Genomic DNA, 10756 nt, shown 5'->3' on the forward strand with positions numbered 1-10756 from the left:
TTTCTCTTCGATGTGCACACATATGCATGCAAAGGTGTTAATATTAATTTCGTGACTTTACATTTAATATGCAGATCTACGTATCGGTGATGATAACTTGAAGAACCTGTGTTTGATTGAAATTGAAATGCTGCTTCTAGAAAATGGACGGTCGCTTACTGACTTCAAATCTATGCCCAGGTCAAACGCAGCAGACATGCCAACATATTTTAGAATGAGAGGAATTAGGATTTTTAGTTTGTTTCCACCCAAAACATATTTTAGAGATGTGGATGAAATCCCCTAATTATTTGAATGAGAGAAATAATGATTTTAGTTTCTTTCCACCAAAAAGTTAGTTTAGAGATGTGGATGAAATCTCTTAGTTACTTGATTGAGAGAAATTAGGATTAGGATTTTAGTTTGTTTCCACCCAAAACATATTTTAGAGATTAGGATTAGTAATTGTTAGTAATAATGTTAAGAGAAGACGTTACACAGCTATGCTGCTAAATTGATTCTAGTAATTGTTACTAATAATGTTACTAAAAGCCATGTTACTAAAATGCTTCAGTAACACAACCCAGCTACTAAATTGATTTAGCAACACAAAAACAAACACAAATATATAAATCAAAAAGCAAAGCAAGCAAGGCTAAATTATTTATGAAATTCAAGGGACATTTGCTAAATTCAAAGACAAAAAAAATAGATGCTTTCAAAACTCTAAGAAACTAAAACTTAAAATTCAAATTGGAAAGGTCTTGCACAATTTATCTAAACATGGACAAATTGTAAATAACATCAAGGTAGATGGTATCATGTGACCCAACCATCGGAACACCCCCTCTGATCTTCACACCTTCACGGAGCCTGCTTCCACAAACCTATTCCAACTCCGTTCTATCTTGAAGTGTTCATAAGGAATAGTTGCAAAAGTTAGCTCACAAACGGAAAAGGAACAAAAGAAGTTAAGGTGGACACGAAAAGTGTATCATACCATGCGACCTTTAGTAACATCATACTCAGTTAATTTTTTTTCGAAATCAAGAACCATGTCACTAATATTGTGACGATAAGCGAGAAGAGATGTTATTGGGGGGAGATAGTCATCGAAAGTTGCTTGCAAATTCATCTTGTGAAGAAGGAAATGCATAGGGGGATCAAAAACCAGGTAGGGGATACTCTTGTGAAACCTATCAGTCAAGTGTATATCAAACTGTCCATCACCCACAAAAACCAAGGTAATCCAGGCACCAAGATCGATTCCGTAAAAGTCATGAATCGCTTTCCATCCCTTTGTGAGAAAAAATGCTCTGTTTACTCCATCGACCAATACTTCAAACTTGTTGGACTTAGGATCAGTCAATATTGCATAACGCCCAATTTGATCTCTGAAATCACCGCCAAACATGTTTGGCAAGCATACTGCACCCTAAAAAAATAACAAACAAAAACATCACAAACGTTGATAAAATAGAATGCAAATAATTAAGAATAGGTATATTTCGCAAAAAAACACATACAACATCAATGTCATATTCAACGATATATGATCTGTATTTCAGTCTAAGCTTGTTGATTGCTTTGTCAAGATCAGAAAAAGGGTTTTTCACCAATGGACCTACAAAAGATTGAAAGCGATTGAAAGAATGATTTATACTTTCAAACAACGATGAATATTTCTGGAAGCCATGTTGAAAAGAGATTTCGGTTTAGGAAAAAGGATTAAAATATATTGGTGAGGGTTTGGAGGAGAGAAATGTATGGTTTTAAAAAGAGATTTCGGTTTAGGAGAAAGGATTAAAATATATTGGTTAGGGTTTGGAGGAGGAGGGGAATTAGGAAATATGGTTTAGGAGGAGTGAAGTTAGATGGTTAGGGTTTGGAGGAGGAGAATTAGGAAATATGGTTAGGTTTTAAAGGAGAGAAAAGTTGCTAAAATATTAGGGTTAAAATATATTGGTTAGGGTTTGGAGGAGGGGAATTAGGAAATATGGTTTAGGAGGAGTGAAGTTAGATGGTTAGGGTTTGGAGGAGGAGAATTAGGAAATATGGTTAGGTTTTAAAGGAGGGAAAAGTTGCTAAAATATTAGGGTTAAAATATTAGGTTAAAATTAGGTCAACAAAGCTTTGTTTAGGAATAAGAAGATAAGAAGATGTAAAATGTTTTATTTAAATAATTTTCCTTTTATCGAATATTTGGCCTTTACCGTAAATGATACCCTTTAACTGTTTGTTGAAATGTTTCTTCCACCTGTTTATATAGATTAGGGTTAAAATTAGGGCTTACGGGTTAACTTTAATATATAAGAAGATAAGAAGATTAGGTGTGAGCATTAGAGTTGTTCATGAAAATAGGAGATTAGGTGGGAGCATTAGGGTTAAAACAGTAAAATTATGCAATAGGGTTTAGGTTAAAATTAGGGCTTACATGTTAACTTTAATATATAAGAAGATAAGAAGATAGGTGTGAGCATTAGGGTTGTTCATGAAAATAGGAGATTAGGTGTGAGCATTAGGGTTAAAACAGTAAAATTATGCAATAGGGTTTAGGTTAAAATTAGGGCTTACATGTTAACTTTAATATATATAAGATAAGATAAGAAGATATATGTTGATTCCATTTATAGAACAAGTGCCAAGTAGTGGTATAGCTACAAGGATACAAAGTTCCAAAATAAATATCTTAAAAGAACACAAAGAACATAGCACATCCAAAACAACAAGTCACACACAGGTTGTACAAAAACAGTAAAATTAACCATAAATGATTAGTAAGCCCTTATATATACGACAAAAGCCCTTAATTATGATTATAATTGCAACATCAAGAAAAAGTTTAAAACAGAATATGTTATGAAATAATCAACCTCAGCCACTTCCACATTTCTACTAATAAGCTTTTTTTTTTTTAATATCCCCCCCACACCATCCCTTTCTTGTTAATTTCCTTCCCACTCTTGCAGCCAATATTAATCCATGCATAGTTACCAACTATATCAAAAGGAAGCATAAAAATCAAGTGGTAAATTATCAAACGGTAAATTATTGGTTATTGACCCATCATCAAGCAGCTGTTTAATCTCATCTAAGTGGGAATCATATCAAACATATGAAATCAAGTGTTCGGAGATCATTAAATAACGAGGAAGGTAAACATATTAAGAGGAAGGTAAACATATTAAAATTGCAATATTTGATCCACTACTACATATATAACTATCATTAACGTTGTCCCCGTGACCATAGCTCAGTTGGCAGGGACAATGCATTATTATATGCAGGGGCCGGGGTTCGAACCCCGGACACCCCACTTATTCACTTTAAAAGTGAATTTCTAGCCACTAGGCTACCTGACAAAAAAAAAAAAAAAACTATCATTAACAGTATCGCTCTTTAATTGAAAAGGATAATGTTTCATGAACACCCTTTTCTCTATACACACATTGTACCACTTCCATGTGAAAGTGTTTGAGAGACACAAAAGATGAGTTTCTTGAAAAATATAAATGGTGTGTTGCGTGCGTTAGTTTATTTCACACTCGACCCTTTCATTCTCGTTCTCACAGAAAACATTCCCGATCTGTGTTCATTATCTCTCGTATGTGCTCTTTGTCCCTGAGCTTTCTTCGACGGAGATGTGAATGAGAAATCGAATATAAGTAATCCCTCGTCCACCACCGTCTTAGCTGTTGTATCAGAGAAACATTGGTTTTTAGACTACTTTTGCTTTAAGGTGTTAGTATGAGGATCAGAACCTAAGTTGTTTGTTATAATAAAAGTGTGATTTTGATCAATCTTGTTATTATTACACGGCAATGACATTCTTCAATTGGATTGGTTGTCCAATATTGTGGATGATTCTTGTGATGAGAATCTCACAGTGAAAAAAGTGGAGCAACAACCATCATCATCGGTCAACAAGGAGGATTTTGTGCTCCTTGAAAGCAGTAGTTCACCTGCTCATGAAAAGACCACAATGAGACGTACACGCACCAAGCGTCCACATCTTGCAACCTTCAGCCCACCTCGTTCAACCATGCAACCCATTTCTCCCATTTTCTCCTTTGTAGAAGAGAATATGCAGAATAATATTATCTCCAATAAGGCGGTGTCTTCAGCGGTGTCTTCAGACTCTCAAATTGGGGCCAAGAAATGAAAGCTTTCGTCATAATTGTCCAAAAAGAAACATATAAAACAAAGGCATCACTTATTGCTGCTCCAAGAGACCATAATGCTTTGGTACTTACTATCCTTGCGTCTCATCACTCTTTATTCTTATTTCATACAAGATCCTTGAATTGAGAGTGACGAAATGCAAGGATAATAAGTACCAAAGCATTATGGTCTCCTGGAGCAGCAATAAGTGGTGCCTTTGTTTTATTTTCTTTTTTGACTCTCCACAAGAAAGCTTTTGTTTCTTGTCTACAATTTGAGTCGGGAAAGTTTTCTGAAGACACCTCCGAGATAACACTAATACTATTCTGCATATTCTCCCCTACAAAAGAGGAAATTGGAGAAATGAGTTGCATGGTTGAACGAGGGGCTGAAGCTTGCAGGACGTGGACGCTTGGAGCGTGTACGTATCATTGTGGTCTTTTTATGAGTGGGTGAACTACTGCTTTCATGGAGCACAAAATCCTCCTTGTAGACTGATGATGATGGTTGTTGCTCCACTTTTTTCACAGTGAGATTCTCATCTCAAGAATCATCCACAATATTGGACAACAAAACAATTAAAGAATGTCATTGCCCTGTAGTAATAACAAGATTGATCAAAATCACACTTTTATTAAAATAGACAAAACTTAGGTTCTGATCTTTATAGTAACACCTCAAAGCAAAAGTAGCACGAGTCCAAAAATAGTCCAAACTAATGTTACACCGATAGTTGCAAATGATTGACAAGACACACACATACACTTGAGCCCATATATGTTGTATTGCATATTTTAGAAAATGGGAAGTATAAAAAATAAAAATATATTATGGTTTAGAATAAATTACTTTTCTTTTTGGAATAAGAGTTTGTTCATTGTACATAATTCGATAGAAAAATTACTTGATTTAACTAAGAATTCATTTTTCATAATTTTAATTCTGTTTATTTAAGTTTTTTAAATTTAACTAAATCTAAAAAGAATAATTATTTTTGGTTAAAATGAGAAGTTGTTTTTAGTAGATTCTGAAAAAGAATTTAAGATTATTTGAGTTGTATTTTAATGCACTGTTGCCCTTTTAAGAATCTATTTAAAACATATAAAACTTCAAATACATTCATTAAATTAACTTAAAAAACATATTTGAAACTTAAAAGAACCAATTTGAAATGTTAAAAACTTAAATGACTAATACGATATTTTTATCAAACTTAAAGGACCAACAAAGATATTTAGCCTATAAGCTTTTTTACGTAGAAAGAAATCTCTGAAATTAAAATAATCTCACCATTATTATATCTTATATATATATTTTTTGTTTCTTCGTAGTTTATTCCGTAGGAAAATAAAGAACAGAGCAGCATAAGCCTTGTTACCTAATATACCCCCACATCAAAACGGTGCATAGAACAATATAAGAACAACATGACTACCTTATTTTACCGCTAAATTACACAAGAAGTCGTTAAGTTATTTACTTGTAATAAATTGGTCTTTAAATTTTTTTGTACCATTTATATTTTAAGTTATTTAATTGTAACAAGTTACTCATTTAATTTAGCCTTATTTGATCTAGTTTTATCTAATAACATACTCTGACATCAAAACAATTTTCATTCCCACATAGGAAGTAATCACACTAAAGTTTCTATTTAATGTATACAACTGAATAAATGCAGCCATAAATTACACATTGAAGAAAGACCATCCATTTATTACTTGGAACACCCCATTTAACAAATAGCTAAAGGGAGTACATGAAACAAAAATATGATACAGAGGTATTTTGCATAAACGAAAAAAAAAGTGTAAAAAATCATGAAGAAAATTGTTTAATATGTGAATGTAAAAAGGATGTAGATAAGCTTCACCAACCTTTGGAGTGCAAAACGGATCTATAAACACTATTTGTCCTTCAACCACTATATAAAATATGGTCCAACAAATCCTCCATCACATCCCTAACTCGTATAAATTCACACATGAATCGATCAATGAGATATTATCAACCCGAGTAATCATCGAATTCGATGCATCATCAAGCACCTGTATCATCTGAGCGGGAATTATCTTAGACATATAAAATCTCTTTTTTCACTATCACAACCTTAAAAGTTGGAATCATGTGGAATTATGGAAGTTTTGTTCTTGTTCTTATGGTAAAGTTGTTTATAACACTTTTCCAAGGCTAAATAAAAAGACTGTAAGTGCACATAGAAAAAACACCTGATGAAGATCAAGATGATATGTACATTTAAAGAAACAAGACCGGTTACTTCAATTATGGAAACTTCCTTTAGATTCTCAACATTTCCGCATCAATGTTGTCTTCCTTTAGATTCTCAACATTTCCGCATCACTGTTGTCCATAATATGAAGTAAACAGTCTTCTTTCATTGAAGAAACAAAGTACATTGCAAAAAGATAGTGTTTTCTTTTTGTGAGTAGTTCTGCTATGATCGTAAAACTATAGACAACACTCTTCTCTATTAAGACACTTGTTTGCAAGTATTCTGCATCAAGATACCTCAATGTCCCCTGCAGTAGAGTGGTTATCTGGCTATGATCAAGAGGAACAATCCTTGAAGCTCTAAAGTCGAAAACTTTTGCAGTGAGATTGTGATCTAAGAGTATATTTGTATATTTGTAAACTTTTGCAGTGAGATTGTGATCTAAGAGTATATTTGTATATTTCTATTCACAATCTTGTTTTCCATGTAAGCTTTAAAGATTGGTTTTGATCATGAAGATGATAATAAACAATACCATTGCAATAAATTCGTAAACAAGGGAACTTCTGTCTCTTAAAAAACAACCCAAAAGATTTACCACATTTATATGGTTGATTTGGGAAAGAACGACCACTTTATTGCCGAACGATGTTGGAACAAAATGTGTTTAACAATAAACCTTAAGAGTTTTGATGATAACAAGGTATTAAAAATTAACAATTGGACAAGCTAATATTTTTTCAAGTATACAGGACCATAGACAAAAATTTAACATCTTAAAGAGGTTCTGATTGGACAAAAGAGAGCTAAGGAAACAACGAAAGGAAGCTTAAAGCGCTTCTGAAGAAGAACTGCTCCTGAAGACAAAAGCGCTCCTGAAGACAAACCGCTCCTGAAGAGTGATGACGTCATCAGAAGCCGAAGTTAACTAGAAGCAAGTTCATCAGAAGCTGAAGATCACCAGAAGCTGAAGATCAACATGGATTCAACATTTCAAGCTTCAAAGGCTGTTTTACGGATTCAAGGTCGCCTAAGTATTGCAGAAGACTAGAGAATTGGAGTAACGGTCATTTTGAAAGCATTGGATGCTTATACTTCAAAGAACGTTGATATTGTACAACTTGTACGAAGTGTACAACCACCTTCTCCACTACTCTGTTTTTGTCTCTGCTATAAGAGAAGAAAAATAGCTCTGCCTGCAACAATGTTCCTTCACAACAGGAATGGATTTCAAATTGATCTTTCATAGGACAACATTCATATCAGGCAAAGAATTATTGGTGATTGATCAAAGCTTCAAACGACTCTATTTTGATGCGCTGACAATTTCACAACGTCTATTTCACACCTCTATATAAAGGAGTGAAGACTTGAAGATTGGTATCAGACTTAACAACAATTTACAAGTGCCAAAACTCTGCTTAAATTGCTTGTTTCAAAGTTCACTTAGAATTTCTTAACAAACTTTCATATCTTAGAAATTCTAGAGTCTGATAGAGTCTGTATCTGATTTGTATTGTGAACACCACTGATTGTATATCAAGTGTTCAACCTCAAACATTTTCCTTGTAATTCTGTTTGAATTTAGAAGTCTCTTGCATTTGTGCTTGAGCATTAGAAGTCTCTTGATTGTGTTCTTGAGCATAGGAAGTCTCTTGTAGTTGTGCTTGAGCATTTGAAGTCTCTTGCTAAGTTTAGCAGTGAACATTTGTAATCAGTTATTACACCTAGTGAATTCTCCTTGGAAGTGCAAGGGGGACATGACTGACTTCCGGTTTGTGGAAGGAACCTGTATAAATTGCTTGTGTCTTTCTTCTCTTTCTCTGTTTTATCCGCTGCATCTAGTTGCTGAACATTACATCAGAAGCTGTACTCTAATTGCTTCTGGTCTAGTAATTTCAGTTAGGAGAAACTAAGAAGCTAACACAATTCAACCCCCCCTCTTGTGTTTTTCTCACCTTCAAACGACTCCTAAATCAATGAAGTGAACATAGAAATGTGACCGTTCTTCCCCAAATCACACCAATTATGGTTGGATTGAGGCGTTCATCAATGATTAGAATCATTCGTTCACATTTCTATGGTCATATTAGTCGTTCTTTCATCAATGAAATGGTTGTTCTTTCCCAAATCAATCATAGAAATGTGGTAAAGCTTTTGGTTGTTGCTTAGAGACACATGTTTACGAATTTATTCTCAATGGTACTGTTTTTGAGCATCTTCATGATCAAAACCAATCTTTAAAGCTTACTTGGAATACAAGAATGAGAATGGCAAAAGAAACTATTGGACTCTTATCCTGGCATACTTTCATTCAACTGCTTCTACATTAATCATACGAGATGTGAAATCTAAAAATATACTCTTTGTATCTTCAAGGATTGTTCCTCTTGATCATAGTCAGAAAACCACTCTAGTGCACATGACGTTGACCTATAATTCTTTCAAACAAGCGGCTTAACAAAGAAGACTGATGTCTATGGTTTTGGGTTGTCCTAGCGGAGTTACTCACACGAGAGAGAAAAAAAAACTATTTTTGCAGACTAGTGGTAAAAAGAAGCCTTGAAATTTACTTTGTTTCTTCAATGAAAAAAGACTTTTTAGCATCTAAAGAAAGTTTCCCTAATTGAAGTAACTAGTCTTTGTTTATCAAAATGCATAAACGTATTTACCAAATAATCATGATGTACAAAATAACTGTCGAGCCATTTTTCGGAGATCAAGGCTATTTGATTAGCTTTTGACTCACTTGGTTATTTCACGACTGAACAAAATTTTTAGGAGAGGGGAGATTTGAAAATTTAGGGTTCGGGGGTTGGTTACATGATAGCAGTTGGTAATAAGCCTACTCACACCTTGATTCATTCTGACAATCAGGAATATGCTTTTGAACAGGCTGCATGCATGAAAGATGGAAAAATTCTAAGCAAGTTTTGGGGGATGAGGACACTGATGCAACAGAACAAGCAATTCTAGAGGACCTGCAGCCTATCATTTCTCCCATCACTACTATTGATGAGTTTTTAGGGCAAGATAAGAGAAAGATTCACTTCACCGCTGGCCCTAAGAATTTGTCTACTGCCTGTTTGAAAGATGGTAAAATATTGAGTAAGTATTGGGGGGAAGAGGACAGTGATACTACTGATGGCACATTGGAACTTGATACTGACCATAAGGCTGATATAGACCTGCAACATTCTCATGAAGCTGGTTTTATTAAACCAGGTAGGAAAGGCTGGAAGAAAGCTGCTAAAACCTTAAATGGTAACAACTCTGTCAGAGTCTCAACTAGACATAAGAAGACTAGTGTTCGCCTTAAGGACCAAGCATGAAGTGCATCCTTTGGACTTGTTGAATGACAGAGAAAAGAGAGACATATGCTGAAATAACCGTGTGACTGAATAGCAGTACGGAATGTCTATTATATAGAGTTAAGTAGCTTGGAGACTAAGCTATGATATATTTACAAAATAAATATTCTACATAATATTCTATCCTAATTTACTTAGAGAATAAGGAAAATATATTTACAATGTAAATATAATATTTACTATTTATTTAATCAATAAATATCAACACCTCCCCCTCAAGCTGGAGCATATAAGTCAAATGCGCCAAGCTTGCCACATATATAACTTGTTCTAGGACCTCGCATAGATTTTGTAAAAACATCTGCCAACTGGTCATTTGAATTGACAAAGCTTGTGACAATATCGCCTGATTCAATCTTCTCTCTGACAAAGTGGCAGTCTATCTCAATATGTTTGGTCCTCTCATGAAAGACTGAATTTGAGGCAATATGCAACGCGGCTTGATTGTCACATATAAGAGTCATTGGTCGTACTTCTTCAAATTGAAGTTCTTTGAGTAACTGCTTCAACCAAATGAGTTCACATGTTACTAGTGCCATAGCCCTATATTCTGCCTCAGCGCTTGATCTTGCAACTACATTTTGTTTCTTACTCTTCCAGGATACCAGGTTTCCCCCAACAAGTACACAATACCTAGAAGTAGATCGTCTATCAATAGGTGAGCCTGCCCAATCAGCATCCGAGTTGTAACACCCCGTTTTCCCAATGTAAAAATTTCTTAACAAATATCAGAGTAAACAATCTCATAAACGAAATGCTACACTACTTAAATCACAAATGAGATAATTAACTAATTATCCTTTCAAAAATCATCAATCATAGATATTCCAAAACATTGCAACGGATTTAATTCGTCAACGTAAATAAGTCCTTGGCACGCAGGCCTTTCAAAAATGTTTCATAAAGAGAACGTAAACCAGTTTCAACATGATAGACATAAAATGGTGTTTAACAAATACGTATAGGAATAAGAAATTGCCACAAAAGTCCCCATCCCGTTACGTATCAGACA

This window comes from Medicago truncatula, chromosome 4 (assembly GCF_003473485.1).
Source record: "Medicago truncatula cultivar Jemalong A17 chromosome 4, MtrunA17r5.0-ANR, whole genome shotgun sequence".
NCBI lineage: Eukaryota > Viridiplantae > Streptophyta > Magnoliopsida > Fabales > Fabaceae > Medicago > Medicago truncatula.